The sequence below is a fragment of the Nymphalis io genome, chromosome 21 (genome assembly GCF_905147045.1).
Source record: "Nymphalis io chromosome 21, ilAglIoxx1.1, whole genome shotgun sequence".
Taxonomy (NCBI): Eukaryota; Metazoa; Arthropoda; class Insecta; order Lepidoptera; family Nymphalidae; genus Nymphalis; species Nymphalis io.
The window spans coordinates 8,037,202-8,057,424 of NC_065908.1; the positions used below are offsets into that span (position 1 = coordinate 8,037,202).

A 20,223-nucleotide genomic window follows, 5' to 3' on the forward strand; every position below is an offset into this window, starting at 1 on the left:
AAACTTTACAGAGTCCCTTGTGGATATAAGTCCCTTAATCTTGAGTTCAGAGAAATTATCTTTAATATTGATTTTGTAATCTGTCGCTTAATATCAAATATTATTATTAAGCATAGGTTAAAGGAGCATTTTTTCGTGTAAATCATCCCTTTTTTGTAGCTTGTAAAACCGAAATGTAACCGAGTTTTATTGAATGACTCAACTGTGTAAGGTAATACGACCAAATAAATTGCAACTCTACAGAATGATATGACGTTTAAGCTTTTAACGTTATAATTTTGTTAGCTAAAATTTAACACTCCAAAATGTGAAAGTTACCGTTCATTGTTTATCTTGCTTTAGGATTAATAAAATTTAACTTTAAAGTATTATTTAAAGCACGCGGTATGTCAATGTCGGTCATTAAAACTTCTAATTCATCTGCAATTAAGAGTTTAATTCTATGGAATTAATAGCGTGGTGAGTTCCAATCATATCAGATATTGTACCTTTGTACATCGTACTAATTCTTTAAAGAAATAACAGCAACTTTGATCAATCTGAGGCCTTGACGACATCGTACTTAACAGCCCAAATAATACTCAAGTTCAATAACGTACATAATGTATATAAAATACATACTGATATTTGTATAGTATATAATGACATATATTATTTATATTTGATAAGTAATTAGTCTTTAATTAAACAAATACATAAATCGGTCATGTATTTAATTGTAAACATTTCTTTAAATATATTATATTAATAATTTACCTTAATACATACCTTTAATTTATGCCTGATCGGTGTTTAGGATATGATGAAAAGGCATTTTACTAACCCAAACGTTTTCATAGTCAAAAAGTTGATTAAATGTCTGTAAACAGGACCCTTAATCTTTTTGTTGGGATAGAGGCCCTTGCATACGGATGTGGATTAGAATTAATCCCAAATGTTTATGTATGAAGTTATACATATATGAAGATTAGACTACATATAATACAGCATTTAAACACACATAAGTAAGAATTATTATATACTGTACAAGATTTACTTTTCTTTTTTGGTAGTTAGCTACTGATAAGCTTTAGAGCTATCTTAAAATAGAATATAAGAGTTGTAAAATAATGTTCGAAAAATGCAAATTTATATGTTTTTTTTTTAAATTGTTGATTATTATAGTCGAATTTCCATCACAGAACGAACACTTGTTGATGATAAAACCTTATAGTTATTATATTATTACGAAATTCGGAAATACGGCTTAAACATTTCACAGTAATCGTGTAATAACAATGAGCACGAGGCGTCACAACAGAAGCTGTTCCTATATTTCGTTGCCATGACAACCGCCATATTGGCATTCAGCAATCCTCATTACACATCAGGATATTATTTTGCCTGTTTATATGTCTTCACATCCCCATTATTTAATCAATCTTTACAAGTTATAAAATTGTTCATTCGTCTCGCCGGTGAACGAAAATATCGTGAGAAAAGCTGCATGTGTGGGTTTATAACCTGCTACACGCATTGAAGCAGCGTGGTAAGATTAGCTCCAAAATATTCTCATTCATTTTCATTCATTATGTAAAATTCCTTTAATATTAATATATCACAGATGTTGCTATGTTGCTTTTATACGGACAAGCTATCATTGTGCTGTTTCAAACCCTTTTCGCGTGCGTGTAAATAATATTAGTTTCGCGCGTAAACAATCAGAGGTACATCATAGAAAAATGAAAAAAAAAATACAACAGATTTTGCTCAGCAGTGAAATATTTACGATGAGTTATTCGAATATACTGCAGTCGCCGGTTTATTTATCAATCGGATTTAAATCACAAGTGCCTATAAATACCGACTACCAAGCGCTTTAACGCCATAACCAAGCAACAGTAGTGTATACCGCGTCACAACAGGGGCAGCGCCCTTCGGGTAGGGTCTCCATCCCTTCCCGTAATCCACAGACAATGTATTACATAATTCTTTAAACAAGAGGGTTTTTTTTGTAATTAGTAAAGAGTTATTAAGACTTTCAGACTTGTTTTAAAGCGATTTTCTTATTTATTTATTTTTAAAAAGAGGGATTTTTTTATTGTTTATTGCTTTATTTGTCGCTCTGTTTTTATTTTTTATAAGTTATAATATCAACGTATGTAAATGTATCGTTAAGAACAAACAAACCAATTATTACCAAGGAATGTCATTCAATAGCATATTATATGATAAATATAAAGTAATAATAACATATCTGGTCGTCTAAATCGTCTATTTTTAAGCCATATATATTTTTATAAACTATATATATAGTGTTTTGTTTATTTAATTATTAAGTTTACGATAAGTCATAATATTTATGAGCAAAGCTTATATATAAAAATGGATAGACCTTTGTTTAAACATTTTAATATCAAATTATAATTATGTTATTATTTTCATTTATATTATTATGTGAAATATGGGTTTTTTTTAAAGATTTTGTTATTTAGCATTTATTTCGAGTGATCCATTTAAACGTACGTATCGGATAAACGCGTACCTTAATACATACTTCAACAAATTGCCATGATGAGGTAGACGAAAAAGGTGTTGATTAAATTAAAAATAACGTTTTGTAATAAACATAAAAATAAAACTTTGTCGGTTGTTTCCTTTGTGAATAAAAAAACTCAAAGTAAAGTGGTATTAAATCTATTAAAGCACTCACATAATGGCCACCCTACCCCGGGGCGATCCGTCGCCATGGCGACCGCCGTGTTTGCCGCCGTATCGATCGACGCTTCCCTGTTTACTTTCAGTATGCACCGGGGAAGAGCCACGCTTTGTTTTTCTACTTTTATTCCTTAATAAAGGTATAAATACATGACATACTGCCAAGTCAACATTATAATAATGGTTTCGATATTAAATTCTATACTTATGCATTAGTAGGCACTTACACATTGAATATTATATTTTAAATATTGTAAAATTCGTATTGTAGTCGAACTTACATACATTTTAATTCATATTATAAGTACAAACGATTGTTAGCTATTTAATGAAGCAGTGGATTAAATTTGTTTAGCAATAGCTTATGTATGAAGACGCGGGAAAAATGTAATTTAAGAAAATTCCAATATCAAAATGATATTCGCCTATTTTGTTAAACCTTTGAAAGTTTTAGTAAATCAACGCCGTACAATATGAATTACAAACACAAATCAAGCACAGGAAAACAGTTTATATTATCGCTGGATTTGAACCTTTATCTAAATCGTATTGTCTATTCACTATGCCATCGTGGCTCTCAACATACTCGCAACTAATATTGCTTGTTTCATAAGAAACAACTTTTTCAATTATTAAAACCAACGCTAATGTTTACAAAAACGTGAAGTAAACCATTAGATACTCTTTGGACAAAGTTCCATTCGTTTATTTGTTTACGATAACGCCAACGACAGCAATATTTCCTTATTTACATTTATGGTGATATCAAAGAAATATTGTAAGTCATATTTGTTTTCGAAATAATTATATAAATATAAGAATAAGGCACAAAGAAATAGTACATTGGACGGTATAGGGAATAATCAATATACTTCACAGCGTCAGTGTTGATGATAAAACTCAAAAATCTTATATAAAATAGTCGTTTTCATTCATTTTTATCCTTCATCACTTCCGTGTTACAATACTTAATCATTCAAAACCCCCTGATCCTGAAAATACATTGATATTATTGTTCCATCATAGATAAAGTTAAGATGTCTGTTTGCTTGCTTGATATATTTATGTAATGAAAATTAAATATTCTTAATGAAGTTACATTTCGTATTTTTATCTTCACTTTGCTTAGGATATTTTTCCTTTATTTTAGAACAATTATTGAGTGCGTTTTTAGAATGTTACGGCCAATGGAAGGTCTGATAGTTGAGTTGCTTCATAATAATTATATTCTTACTCATGTCTTATAAAAATGTGGCGCTTTTTTTTTTATATTCGCCGGGAGGGCAAATGACTCTACCTGATGGTAAGTGGTAGTAGTGTCCAAACGCGACGACGGCCAGTACACACGGGAAAAACGTTCTGCACTAGCCGCCTTCGCCTTGCCGGCCCGCAAGATGCCTCTTCACGCCTCGTTTGAAGGAACCCGGGTTGTAAGAGGAGGGGAACACGTGAGCTGGTAAGGAATTCCATTTTTTGGAAGTGCGACAAAGAAAGGAGTTGCCAAATTTCTTTGTTCGCGATGGAATTGACGTCACAGTTAGGCGGTGACATCGAGAACCAGCTCGAGTGGACTTAAGAAGGAAGGGGGAAGCAGGAATTAGAGAGAATAATTCCTCAGAGCACTCGCCGTGATACAGTCGATAGAAAGCGCTCAGTGCTTCTATCTCACGACGCAATTGTAATGGTTCAAGGGTGTTTGTGACCTTTACGTCGCCAATAATGCGTACGGCACGTCGCTGCAACCGGTCCAAGGCCTCCAGTAGGTACTTAGCGGAGCCATCCCAAAGGTGCGAGCAATATTCAACGCAAGACCGTACCTGTGTTTTGTATAACAGGCACAGTTGTTGTGGCGTGAAAAAACGCCGCACCTTGTTCAGAACTCCGAGTTTCCGTGAAGCTGTTTTTATAACAGCCTCGATGTAATCCCTTGGACTAAGGTCGCAGCGAACGTCAATCCCCAGCATGGCGATTTTGCTTTGTATCACCAGCGGAGTACCACAGAGGGAGGGAAGAGGGGAAAATGCTGACTTTTTCGCTGTGTGCCTGTGTTTTCTTGGCATTAAACTCAACAAGATTATCAGAGCCCTATTTGGCGATGAGCTCTCATGTCCTATCGAGTTCAATGACAAAATCCTTCCGCCTCTCCTCAATTTCCGCCCGCCCAGCCACTGCGCGTCCGTGGTATCCACCATGCACTGTACTATCGTCTGCATAGCAATGTATGTTCCCAAGAGAGAGCATATCATTGATATGCAAAAGAAAGAGTGTCGGAGATAGCACAGATCCCTGGGGGACCCCAGAATTCACTACATAGAATTGTGAAGCGCAACTATCAACTAAAACACGAAGGCTACGCTTGTGTAGGAAGCTGGCAATCCAGGTGCATAGCTGAGCAGGCAGACCATATGCCGGCAGCTTGGAGGGAAGACTTCTGTGCCAGACCCTGTCGAAAGCCTTGGAGATATCGAGGCTGATAGCCAACAATTCCCCATGTTTGTCGATAGCTTCACTCCAGAGGTGTGTTACGTACGCTAGAAGATCACCTGTGGACCGTTTTGGTCGAAACCCGTACGATCATTAATTAGACAGTGATCTTCTAGGTAATGGATCAGTTGGTTGTTTAAAATCCGTTCCATCACCTTACAAAGTATTGAGGTGATAGCTATTGGCCGATAATTTGCCGGGTCAGACCGATCCCCTTTTTTGGGAACCGCTTGCACATTAGCTCTTCTCGCCTAGCTAGCCTCCGGCACACATCCCGAAGAGAGAGAAAGTTGGAACAGGCGCGATAACGCGCGAGGGTATGGTGGGGGTGTGCACCGCTGTACGACCGTTATTTCTGTTTTGTTGCGCTACCATTTGGGAAAAAAAAAAATGAAAAAGAGACGTGAAGCGAGCGAGGTATTGCCACGATAGGGATGGGCAAAGTGTGGAGGCGTGTTTCCCCAAGTGGTTGCCAAAAGGAAAAATACACTGACCCGCCGGACGGAAGGGCCCCCGAACCTCCCCGGAAGTGGCCGCCGGGACCCCACCTTCCGGTCACCAACCGGCACGACGGTCGACCCCGAGATTATGCGTGGCCTGGTGGGGCAGCCTCGCGAGCTGGTTAGGCACGCTCGGGCTCCTGTACTATGCCACGGGCGGCCAGCGGAATAGCCGTTTCTTCGGGTCTCCCTGTCCGGCAGGTCAATACAGTTTCCCCCGGCATTGGTTCAACAGCCGTCTCCATTGGACCAACACCCATCGCGGCAATACTCGCTCGGGCACTGGCTGTACGCTGGCTGACCTCGAAACGCGGCTGCAAGCCACTTCACGAGTTTTTCACCATGCGTACGGTGGTAACAAGCCAGGCGGATGTTTAACATCCTACCACCAGATGAGCAGATGGTCGCTCAGATATCCCTTAGTCGCTTCTTACGACACCCATGGTAACGAGAGGGGCAGTGAAATGTATTCTTTCTCCGTCACTACACGGATAAAAACTGAAACTTAGATTCAAGAATGTTTAAGGTGTAGAAAAATTTATCGTATATTTTAGGTATAATTAAATTTTTAATTGTGTAAATTTCTTAATTATGTTTAAAATTAACTCAAAAATACCCACCTCTTAAATTTATTAACGCTTCCTAATTACCTAAAACATAGTACTTAAGATGGAATGACGAATTTAATTGTACACATTGTGTAACCTCTGTTCTAAAGTAAGTTACTTTAATATAAGACATATTAAAGTCACTTACTTGAGAACAGAGGTTACATTGATAATATATCTTTTTAAACCTAAACCTGTATAGAGGTACAGGTAGAGGAAGTATAGTATGTATGTAAAAAGGAAAGGGTACCGTAGGGTACTGGTTTTAAAGTGGATATTCCGATGCTCGGGGCGCACTCGGTGCCTAGGACACCGACGAGCCCCACATACTCCCCCCCACTGTTTCCGGGGGGGAAACGAGTAACGTGTTTTTCCAGTGTTAAAAAAAACAGGTTCATCTTTAGGTTATCCTTCCTGTATCTAGGTAGACTAGGTAACCTCGACGTCGTCATGCAATCGACACGCTATGATGCAAGCTATCGAATTTCGACCATCGATATCGATGCGGTGTAACACGACACTAAACGGAAGGACCTTCTCTTACCCTCCGTGTGCATAATATTTGCAACTTTTTACAACATACGTAAATGTGTAGGTTAACTCACTTACGTAATTTATGCCACTGAGTTTCGTACGCATTTCAATAAATATTTACTTACATAAGTTATATTACATTATCAATTACTATTTTACAGGTATTTTTTATTGTATTGTAATAGTAAGTAAAGTATTACTTAATAAATGTTTTATTAAAATGTAAACATTCTATAATTATAAGAAGAACTTCATTCGACGCACGCAGGTTTCCTCGCTGTGATTTCCTTCACCGCAAAGCACGATAATAATTTTGCACTCAAATTAAGCAATGAAATAATGTCTGTCCTGATTTGAACCTGTTATCTTTCGCTTTCAGCTGTCATTATTATTACAAACTATCTTTTAAGTATTTTGAAAGAATAATATTAATATTACGGTGAAGGAAAACATCGTGAGAAAACCTGCATGTCTCTAAATTCACTGTAATTCTGCCACATGTGTATTCCAGCAACCCGTATTGGTGGAAGCAAGCAGCGTGGTGGAATAAGCTCCAAAACCTTCTTAAAAAGTGAGAGGAGCCCAGCAGTGGGATATTCACAGGTTGTTACGATATTAATATTTTAATATATTCATATTCGAATGAATAATAAACACATACCAGGTCGAGTTCAATCAGTTACATTGGCCAGTCGACTTAAAATATACGTCACGAGGAAGTTCATGGAATTTTCGATGTAGAGGAAATAACCTTGTGATCGAACGTCGGTATTAAATGCATTTAAGATTAGCCGTCGAGTACATCTGTCTTTGTCTCCGCTGATGTGATTCACGTGTTGGAAAGAGATGGATGGTTCGCTCACGATTACAATTAAATAATATTCATCATTTTAATTTTACTATATAAAATATTAAAATAATTTACATATTAATACGAAACAGTAACTTCATTTACAAATAAACGGTTATAAATAATAAGATCTTTGTTCCTTGTCATATTGCTTGAACTTTAAGATGAATCATGTCATGTGCTATAAAAATGACCGCGTCATATGTTCGGTCATTGACACGGACATTGACCTCAGCATGTAATTGTTACCTTTAGGACTCAACACCTGAAGCGCTTATTCCCTTGTAATAAAGGTTATATTAGATTTTCTACGGTAACTTCTACATCCGGCCTACCTCAACACGGCACGACAATCGTTGATAGGGTTACTAGATAACGAAAAGTATTTGACTATCAAAAGTATAGTTTATTACCCTCTATTCCTATATATCTTAAATAATTAATTCATTTAAAGAATAATATTTATGTACCGTTACTTCTTTCGTTATGAACAAAATATTATATAAATAATATATTGCGCTTCATATTAAATATATAATACTACCTATAACTCGTATCTTCTATCTCTTTTCACAATAATACTCATACTCAATATTTTCTTATTACGAAAATTCAACAATAAATATTCAAATTATAAAAGATATAATTTAAATAAGCAATATAATATATTTTTAATTTATATAGAAATTAAAATATATTATTATTTTATTACCATATCAAAAATATATATTTAATTTCGATTAAATATATCTTAAAATATACAGTAACAGCCTGTTAATGTCCTACTGCTGGGCTAAGGCCTCCTCTCTCTTTTGAGGAGAAGGTTGTGGAGCTTATTCCACCACGCTGCTCCAATGCGGGTTGGTAGAATACACATGTGGCAGAATTTCAATGAAATTAGACACATGCAGGTTTCCTCACGATGTTTTCCTTCACCGTTAAGCACGAGATGAATAATTCATCTCACAAATTAAGCACATGAAAATACAGTGGTGCTTGCCCGGGTTTGAACCCACGATCATCGGATAAGATTCACGCGTTCTAACCACTGGGCCATCTCGGCTTAAAATATAATCCAAATTATATTATTATTTTTTCCAAAATACGGCAACCCTATGCAATTTAATTTGCGAGAATAAGTTGAATGTATTATCTAAGTCTGATCTATTTTTAGATTATAACTGTTATATAAACGCTGTAATTATATATTATTAATATTGCGAAATTTTTATTTACAAATATCATTAGATACATTTTTTTATTTATGTATAACTTATTTATATAACTTTATTTTTATTTTTTATTACTATTTTGCTTATAACATTCTTCACACTTTAATATCTGATAATTAAAATCAACCGTACTTATACACATTGATTAAAGAGGTTCATACAAGCAACTATGAATCGTCATGTTACAGAAAAGCTACCATCACTTCAAGGAAAGTATATATGGTTTTTATTTTAAATTAAATAACCTAGACATATATAATAAAGTACATATATATTGTATGGAACGTATACTTGAGTGCTGTAACAAAAGATTTAAACGTGAACTTATATATTGTAAATGTTGATTATATGTTTCAAATGTCAATAGGTATTACAAAGTCTGCTATACAATATAGTTTCCGCGATATTACATAATATACAAAAGGAAACAGTTGCTAGTGTAGTTGAAAGTTCGATCTTAATGGCCCTACAATTACATATATAGCTTTACAAACACTTTTATATTAAAGTAGTTACGTCACTTGTTGTTTAAAAAATGTGATAAATATGAATGAACATAATATAAAAGTATATATAGACGAGATGGCCTAGTGGTAAGAACGCGTGAATCTTAACTGATGATCGTGGGTTCAAACCCGGGCAAGCACCACTGAATTTTCATGTGCTTAATTTGTTATTATAATTCATCTAGTGCTTGCACATGTGTATTCCACCAACCCGCACTGGAGCAGCGGGGTGGAATAAGCTCCAAACCTTCTCCTCAAAAAGGGAGAGGAGGCCTTAGCTCAGCAGTGGGACATTCACAGGCTGTTACTGTATACTATATAAGTGTATCTAGTTGATTAATCATCAGTAAAGTTTCCCAGATTAATTAGCTATTGTTATTGCACGTTATTGACGTTAAATAATGAGCTTATATACTAACATGGCACGCGTGTTATCTAATACAATTACATATCAAACGTATAAGTTCCTGTGATTAGTGTGTTCAAACGTACTTATGACAAATACCTTTGACAAATTGCTATTACGTCACTGTTTATATCGTGTTATATGGTCCTTAACCTATTTCAGTAAATATAGAATTTGTTTCTTTATGTATATATTAATATATATTACAAAAAACATCCCTTTATCTGCGGTCGATGAAAAAATGAATAATACAGCGTGGTTTGTGTATCTCATTCTTTATATGACGAGATATTTCCTTGGCAGTTAGTTATTTACAAGATTATAGTTGCTATTAATTTAATTGGTTTTTTTTTAAAACTATTTTCCGAAGTTGATAAATGGGTAATCACTCTTCCTAATAGACATTAGAGTAGTGGGAGAAGTAAATAACAAGTTATTATATGTTAATGATGACGATCGGAAAGAGTTTAGGCTCAGTACCACCAGCTTTATGTGCTTTCCGAGGCACGGGAATGTACAGACTTCCAATTCTAGACTGCTACTGAGAATTCGACAGACAAACCGTTTTAATCGCCTGACTTAAGGTTTGAACCTAGGACCTTAGAATCTTATCCTTATATATGAGCACTACACCATCGAGGCACTCAACAACATATATAATGTGTCAACAGCCATGGGATTCAATTAAGTATACAGGCCCACCCGTTAAACCGAAACAAAGCAAAGAATGTCGTTACCGGTACCCACAAACTCCTATCACTATAAGACTAAGCTTAGTGTGGTCCCTTCAAAACATCGAACACTCTAGAAGGTTCCTAAACGTATCAATATCAAAATTGGAACGTAACATAATTATTATTTATATATATATTTTTTTTCGATAACAAACACGCGACCCACTGACACACTTGCAAATGTTATGACATCGTATGCATTTATTATATTTATTATAAATAAGCTGTGTCCGCAACTTCGTTCACGTGTACGTTGGACCTATGTACATACATATACGTATTTACATTTGTTTAGTTTAAACTATATTTAAGCCTTGTGGCATATTAAAATATGTCGACGAACGGACGAATCATTTTAAATAAATGTTCGCCACCTTTAGTAATACCAGTATGTGGCATGGACAAACACAGATTACAGTTTTATTAATAGAAAATTGCTATGGAAATGTCATTTTTAACGATTTCATGTTGAAATATACGAACAAAAAAGTTAATAGTAAAATAATTATAGTAGATTATACCGGAAGCGGTACATTAAAAAAACACTCTTTAATATAACGCCATTGATTCGAAATGATATCGCGAAGTTAGTTTGGTAATTAAATTTTAATTAAAATACTTCGATTATTTTTTATTTACTGTCACACTAATATTGCGAATTAACTGACATCAAGCGCCTCCACGAAAAAAGTTAGTGACTTTCATGTTGAAAATTTAATAAAGAAACTTATGTTGTCAACAGAAATTGATACAATGTTCGTATTAAAGTATATATATATGTATTAAGTTGCGCAGGCGCAGACAAGGTTTTATTTAAACTACTTCGATTGGACATAGTCCTTGATGCCACCTGTCATACGTTCACTGACCTCTAAAAATATTAGTTTTCCAATTAACTTTAAAATCAAACAAAAATAATAACCGAGAACATTTAAAAAATGCCTTATGTATATTAACCTCTAGGTATTTAAACATATCATCTTATATATAAAAAAATAAATAGATTTTTAAACTGAAAGAAGCTATGTATATTGTTATTTATTAATGCATAGATACATAGAACTAGATAGATAGATATATAGAACTAACTATATTTTTTTATAATTTGATGTAAAACATCGATTTTTTAAAAATATTCAATATAAGATATGTTAAACACTAATCAATTAAGGTATGACTAATTGATATTTGTAATTAAAACTATATCAAAAGAAACTTTATTCAACCGATCTAAACTTCGCATCTTATGATGAATATGAAATTAAGTTAAATCGGAATCAATCAATTTAAAAGTTTTCTATCTTGAGGGAAACATGTCCTACAAAATTATTTCATTTAATCTGACAAATGTAAAAAGTATATTAAATAAAAACGTTACATCGATGAAATAATACAATAATGCAATCTATCTCGGAACAAAGGGATAACAATAATCATTACATACAACACCCCTACACATTAAACACCCTACAGACGCACACACGTAAACAATGAACCATTGTATACGGTGTACACATGTGTGCAACAGCCGGGAACGGCAGCTGCAGGACTTGACTTGACTACGGCTCCCAAACTTTTATTATTAACTACTGCCGCGACTCGGCGCCGCTTGGGTATTATTTAAACGCGATGTGTTAACATATATTATGTTGTTTCGTAAATTATGAGACATTTCGTTATGTATTCTTAATAATTTAATTTGAATTTCAATGGTTTGGTTTATTTTTTTGCTGTTTTAATTCGTTTTGCCAAAATTCAAAAGGTTACGCGAGTTCAATGTGTTGCGAATTTGAATTCATGCGGTGCAAATTCTCTTTTTTTTTACATTTTCAAATAAAAAATTAAACTGGTAAACGTAATGACGTAATAATATCAATCTGTGAGCGAATTTTAATCCACTGTGTTATAAAATTTGGGTACAACGAACGGAGCTGGATCGCCTTGAAAACACGAATGTGAAAATCATTCTAAAAAAAAAAGCTATAACTGACGCTTTTATTTTATATCGGTGACATCATAACCACGTGATCACGACAAATATGATATTTTAAATATTACTTGCAATATAATAATAAAATAAATGGAACGACTAATGCATTTTGAGAAGCACACATTTTCGAAGCGATAATATTTAGGGTCCTTTTTTGTAGTAGGCATCTCGGTCGGAACGTATGGGTGCCTTTGCCTGCAGTTGGTTTTTTTTCCGAAAATTTGACCCCCTCGTCAGTTATGATTCGACCGTTGACGCGGACGGTTGTTCTCGCGTGCTCGTTTTGATCTAGTCATTGTGTCCAAAATTTTTATTGTTTTATAACTCGGTAGTGGTTTCTAAAATAATTTTAAGTACATTTAGTTTTAATTAGATAGAAGTGTTTCAAAATTTTTAGGCAATCAGAAGACTGATATTAATGAACGGATTTGGATTACTTTGGTGAGTTATAATATTGTCTTTGGTATTTTATTACGTTATGTATTAATATATAATGTATTCATACAATTAATAAATATTTTTTAATATTTGAATACGTTATAAATTTTAGATGATTTTTATAAATTATAGCTTAAAAAAGTCGAAAGCAAACAGGTTTCTTTGACAAAATAAATTTAGATCAAGTTTACAAGTTCACCTTAAGTTGATTAACCTTAGTCATTTGCCCTTGACTATAGTTCGTTAGTTTCTTGCTTTTAAGATTTAGTTACGAGATTTTTTATCGATTTGAAAAAAAAAAATATAGTAAATTACATTTTACAAAATTGCTTATCCATGGTATTAATATTTCTTTTTCGTTAATTTTACAATAAAGATTTTGGGTTGTAATTTTTTTTTAATATTAATTTATTGATTTAAAAATTCCTATGTATTAAATTAACTATATATAATTGAAATACGTACATAATTTTTTTTAAGTCGTACTTTGTTTAACATTTTTTTTTTAATTAAATAATCTAGATACCCCGATTTTAATCTAATACGTATCGTTTATTCACGTACAAAAAAACCTTGTTCTTCAGTTCGATGCTCTTAAAGAAACCTTTCAGAGAAATTGCTTTTCAATTTGAAAGCTTATGTTGTTATTTTTCCGCTAGTTAAATAACGGCCGTGTAACCTTTTGTTCGGGGATTTTTCCTGTATGGTCGCAACAATTATTTATTTTAACGAGAATTAGAAAAATTGTTTGGGAATCTATGTTTTAATGAATCGTGAAATGGATATGAATACATTTCTAAACTTCAATAAAGATTACGAAACAAAAAAATTGCTAACTATAACAAAAAAAAGTAGAATTTTATTAAATTTGATTGTAACAAGAAATTACAATCATGTGTTTATTATAAAAATGTTTTTATCTTATAATTAAATAACATTAACTAATTTGATTACGAACTCATTCCTAGAATTTATTGTTTACAAATCATTACTAAACAATTCCGAGTATTTCCCATATTATAATGTTACTTAAATAACTTTTTACTGACGAACTAATGAATCCCAAATAGATAATTGACGTATGATGAAGTTTCTGATTCTACAAGGGACCGGCTTAGGGGCCCCACCACATATATTAATAGAGGGGGACTGTCAAAATACCTAAGGTCCGTGAATTTCTATGTCCGTTTAGATGACATGTTTATCAACAGAGTTCAGTTTCTTTTATAATTATTTATAGAAATTGAAAAGAAAATCTCTTCAATAATATTGCTTTCGAATTAATGTTAAATTTTGCCTTAAATATTCTTCAGTCAAAATTTCGAAATGGTCAGAAACAATTTCCCATCAGTTATATGGAATAGGGAATTATGCAAGTTCTCTCTTGATTGCTCGAATAGTTATTAAGAGCTAGTATCGTTCGTGGTTCGGCTATTTACATTGAGCGGAGCGGTGAGCTGAGCGATTTTATGTTTTATTCAATATAACTACTAACCTAATATTTATGTAAGTGTATATATATTATATTGATACTAGTTGCCCGTCTTGGTACTGGTTAAATTATGAAAAAAAATAATTTTGGATAGTACTATTCTTAGTAAGCATCTTAAGAGTACCTGTCGGGGCGTGTATGCACAAATGTCATAGATATTAATATCTTGCGATGTTTTATAAAGTTTTATAAAACAAAGTATATTTTAAATTTGGCAAAACAAGCTAAATATCATTCATTGCTAACAGTATTGTGTTTGTCGTGTGTGTGAACTTGTGTGTGACATATGTATGTGTATGTCACAACGTTAAACGCTTCCCGCGCCGTCCGTCAGTGTATCGACCCATAACGTAGAAGCATTTGAGATTTGGTATTCAGATTTCAGTTAGTCGTTAGCTTCGATTTGATTTACGGCTATGACGAATGGCACCACTTCCTTGTTGTGTAAACCGTGCTATCGGATGGTACTTACGGGCACGTGATAAACGGAATGCGTTATCTGTAAATCTGAACCCACCTTAGTACCGTGATAAGCAAATCGTAATGAGTTCTGTTGTTTGTATCAAAAAAGAAATATCTAAATGTATATTTATATAATTTGTTAATCACGCTATATTAGAACAAATTGCCCCGCTGTGTTTGTCTGTTTGAACGAGATAAATTCAAAAAACCACGAACATAATTTAATACGACTTTCACCAATAGACAATGAATCATGAGCAAGGTGTTAAGCTGCGGGCTATGTTCCGTAGTTAACTTGTGAAATTCCAAATATCTTTTGATTATACAAAGTAATAAGCGTTTTATTTAATCAATGCTAACATTATAAATGCAAAAGTTACTATCTGTTACGCTTTTACGATTAGAACACTGAACAGATTTTGATGAAATTCGGTATGAAGAAAGCTTGAACCCCGAGTAGGCTCTGTCCTTCGTATAGGCCACTTTTTATAACAACACCGATATCTCCCCCCACACGCGGGCAAAGCCGCTGGTGAATATTGTTATCATATAAAAATATAGGAAATATTATTTTTCATGTAATTGAAATAAATGACACTTACATTTTATATTCCCACGACCAATCGTAACGACCAAAAACGTATTTATTGTTAAAATATCCACAATTTCTTTGTTCAAGCGCCAACAAATATCGCTGCGCTTATGAACCCTACTCCTTTGTCGCTATTGACGAATATTTTGTTAGCAGCACATGAATTGGTATTTCGTTGAAGGATCTACCTGTTAGTGTAAACACTTCGTTGGTTCCTTTTTGTTGCTTATATTGTAACAAACGATTTGTCAGGTACTAAATACTTAGAAAGGTTTGGTTCGAAGTTTTTATGATATTATACTGTTATTTTGCTTTGATTTTATACTTCTAAGGTATTCTTGAAGCAACAATGAAAGGAATGTCGACTACTGCAACCACCGACTCATCTCCTAGCGTGCTAAATGTATCTTATATAGTTGTAGTTACATATGTATGACAGACAAGCCGAGATGGCCCAGTGGTAAGAACGCGTGAATCTTAACCGATGATTGTGGGTTAAAACCCGGGCAAGCACAACTAAATTTTCATGTGCTTCATTTGTGAAGGAAGGAAAACATCGTGAGGGAACCTGCATGTGTCTAATTTCACTGAAATTCTGCCACATGTGTATTCATCCAACAAAAACATTTATACACATGTTGTATGAAATTAAACTTAAATTCTATGAAAGAATTTAATTAAAAATTATCAAGATTTAAGTTAATTATATTTAATAAACTGGATATTTAATTTTGGAAAGAGAATTTCTGTATCGCGTTCTCCATAATCAACCCCAAAACGAACGATATGAACGTCGGGGATGAAAAAAGGCAGTCATTACTCATCGCTGGATGCCTCAAAGACTTGCCACTCGCGATTAATCAAATTAATTACTTTCATTTCTTCGTGTAAGAGCCTGTCCTTTAAGTGTTAAGTCAAAAACAAAGAGCGATTTTTGATTTTCCTCGTCTATAATATATGTTTGCTTAGATGTTAGCTTGACGGATTTTAATTGTCATAAAATCGATTACGTAATATAAAACATTGGATACTTCTGTATTTGGACGGGTAACAGTTGTGACATAAAAATATTTAATAGTACAATATAAATTTATTTATTAATTTTATTTTACATATATCTTTAATTTGAAACTATTAATACTCACAATACGACCAATTGGAAAGGTCATACAACCTGTTGCATGTGTGCGTTGACTCTAACTCTCATATGTCATACCGCAATACAAACGGCCACTCGCTACCGTCTAAGATATGTCATCTTGACACTTGTATTGATTTCTGACGTGAGCATCGTTATCGCGGTGGAATAATGCAATTATGTTCGCTAAATCCGCTTACTGCTGCATTGTTTATTTTTTTTAAGTATCAAATTATTGAACACACCTTACACCTTGAGCGTTATATAGAGTTACAATTTTATCGCCGTGAGTATAATTTTGATAAATATATACGCATCTTTACACTTTTTAATGGTGAAATGAAAAACGGCTGTGTGCAAGCTCGTCTGGGTAGGTACCACCCATCATCATCATCATCATCACCAGCCGAAAGACGTCCACTGCTGGACAAAGGCCTCCCCCAAGGATTTCCACGTTGGCCGATCTTGCGCTGCCCGCATCCAACGGCTTCCCGCGACTCGTTCTAAGTCGTCGGTCCACCTTGTAGGGGGCCTGCCCACGCTGCGTCTTCCGGTTCGTGGTCGCCACTCGAGAACCTTTCTGCCCCAGCGGCCGTCGGTTCTGCGAGCAATGTGCCCCGCCCACTGCCACTTCAATTTAGCAATTCTTCGGGCTATGTCGGTTACTTTGGTTCGCCTGCGGATTTCATCATTTCTGATTCGATCTCGCAGAGAAACTCCGAGCATAGCCCTCTCCATTGCCCTTTGAGTGACCTTGAGCCTTCTTATGAGGCCCATTGTGAGCGACCACGTCTCTGATCCATAAGTCATCACTGGCAACACACACTGGTCGAAGACTTTCGACTTGAGACACTGCGGTATTTCTGATGAGAAGATATCGTGTAGCTTCCCGAACGCTGCCCAGCCGAGTTGAATTCGACGATTGACCTCTTTCTCGAAGTTGGACCTACCTAGTTGGATGGTCTGACCTAGGTAGACATAGTTGTCTACAACTTCGAGTGCAGAATTTCCAACCTTGACTTGAGTGGGTGCAACATGGATGTTCGACATGATTTTCGTCTTGTCCATGTTCATTTTTAGACCCACTTGTTGGGAAACCCTGCTGAGGTCATCGAGCATAGTGCCGAGGTCTTCCAAGGTCTCAGCCATAATTACAATGTCATCAGCAAATCGAAGATGAGTGATGTACTCGCCGTTAATATTGATGCCAAGTCCGTTCCAGTCCAGAAGCTTGAAAACATCTTCCAATGCAGCGGTAAACAGTTTCGGAGATATCACGTCTCCCTGTCTTACACCTCTCTGCAGTTGGATAGGTTTTGAGTTCTGATCCTGGAGTCGGATCGACATGGTGGCGTTCTCGTACAAGCACTTTAACACCCTGATATACCGATAATCAATTTGGCACCTTTGAAGAGAATTCAGCACGGCCCAGGTTTCGATCGAATCAAAGGCTTTCTCATAGTCCACAAACGCTAAGCAAAGTGGCTGGTTATACTCCTCAGTCTTCTGTATAACTTGCCGCAGCGTATGTATGTGGTCTATGGTGCTAAAGCCTTTCCGGAATCCGGCTTGTTCGGGTGGCTGGAAGTCGTCAAGCCTTTGCTCGAGACGATTCGTAATGACTCTCGAAAACAACTTGTAAACATGACTCAGCAGTGAGATGGGCCTGTAATTCTTCAGAAGGGTTTTATCACCCTTCTTAAAGAAAAGTACCACCACACTTCTGTGCCATGCTTTTGGCGTTTGACCTTTGGCAATGACGGAGTTAAAAAGCCTCTGAAGAGCCCTGAGGATCGGTGTACCACCCGCCTTCAGAAGCTCGGCTGTAATACCATCATCACCAGGTGCCTTGTTGTTTTTGAGTTGTCCGAGAGCCATTCTAATCTCGAAAAGACTGACGTCCTGAAAATCTTCAGTGTAGTGTCGGGTTAGTCTTGCTCTGGGATCTGCAGCATGACTACTGACAGGTGATTAAGCTGTCGTGTACAGCTGACCGTAGAACTTCTCAACCTCTTCCAACAGCTCAGATCTTGACGTGACTATTCTGCCATCCTCAGTTTTCAGCCTTGTCAGTTGACTCTGACCAACAGACAGATCTCTGGCGAACACTTTAGAGCCTTTGTTCCGCTCGATGGCCTCTTTAATGCGCATTGTATTAAATTGGCGAGTGTCGCGAGTTAGAGACTTTGAAATCCGTCTGTTGATCAGCCGATAGACGGCAGCATCAGCTGGGGACGTCAGAATCATTTTCCGTCTTTCCTCCATAAGCCGTAGGGTAGAGGCAGAGATCTTTTTGGTTCCTTTTGTACGGCTGGTCTTGAAGGTCTTAGACCCAGCCGTACGGACAGTTTCCACAAGCCTGTCGTTGTATGTGTCCACTTCCTCGCAGTCTGCTAGGCAATCGAATCGGTTTTGGAGTTCGAGCTGAAAGGCTTCGGGATTTCGGATTTGAAGAGGTGATGGTCGGAGCGTAGACTTCATCAGTCGGGACCTCTGGAGTTTAACATTGATATTTAACGAGCCTCTTACGAGTCTGTGATCGCTCCCAGTTTTGACTGCATTGATCACGGAGACGTCATTAAATATCTGTCTTCTCGTCGACAAGATGAAGTCTATCTCATTCTTGGTTTTCCCATCAGGGCTCACCCAGGTCCATTTACGCTGACCTGGCTTCTTGAAAAAGGAGTTCATCATAAAGAGTCCCTCCTTCTCCATAAAGTCGGCCAACATCTGGCCCCGAGGGTTGCGGTCTCCAATTCCATGAGGTCCCACCTTTAACTCATCACCGAATCGTTTGCCCAGCTTCGCGTTGAAGTCCCCCATTACAACAGTGAAATGAGTCTTGTTGGTATGTATGGCTTTAGATAAATCCTCATACATGACCTCAACCTCATCGTCGGAGTGTGTCGAAGTCGGCGCGTATACCTGTATGACCTTCAAAGAATACCGCTTGGTGATTCTGAGTATAAGGTACGCCACCCTAGCCGACACGCTCTCGATTTTCACAACGTTGTTAACGAGGTACTTGTGGACTATGAACCCGACACCACCTTGAGACAGTTGATCGCCCTCTCGGAAATAGAGAAGGTTACCGGATTTCAGGATCATCGTATCCTCCCCCTGTCTTCGGACTTCGGATAATCCGACGATATCCCAGTGTAACCTGCTCAATTCTTCCTCCAGTTCGATGATCTTCTCGTCGGTCCGCAGTGTACGCGTGTTATATGTTGCCAGGGCCAGAGGTCGTCGGTGTTGGTAACACGAAATCTGCCGGGGATTCTTAGCACCCCCTGCCCCGCCGTTACCACAGCTGTTACCAAGGCTAGGAATAGCAGGGCTGCCGGGGACTAGGGGCCGTGGTTTAGTTGCGCGAATCATGAGGGGATATGCCATAATCGCCACGCTTGGCAGACGGGTTGGCGATCGCAGTAAGTTAGTCATAGTACTCAGAGAGACGCTGCTGCCCGTTCTCTGGTGTATATTCCCTCGGGTCGACTTCTACGCCCCCCACGGGATGAGATGGGGTGGTGATATTCGTCGCCGTCACCACACGGCAAGAA

At 36.3% G+C, this 20,223-nt stretch overlaps 1 protein-coding gene across 8 annotated transcripts in view; it reads left to right on the forward strand.

The window, feature by feature from the left end:
* The window catches only part of LOC126776764 (brain tumor protein), a 486,286-nt gene that overhangs the window by 416,101 nt on the left and 49,962 nt on the right, over positions 1 to 20,223 (forward strand). The gene's annotated exons all lie outside the window — the stretch shown is intronic.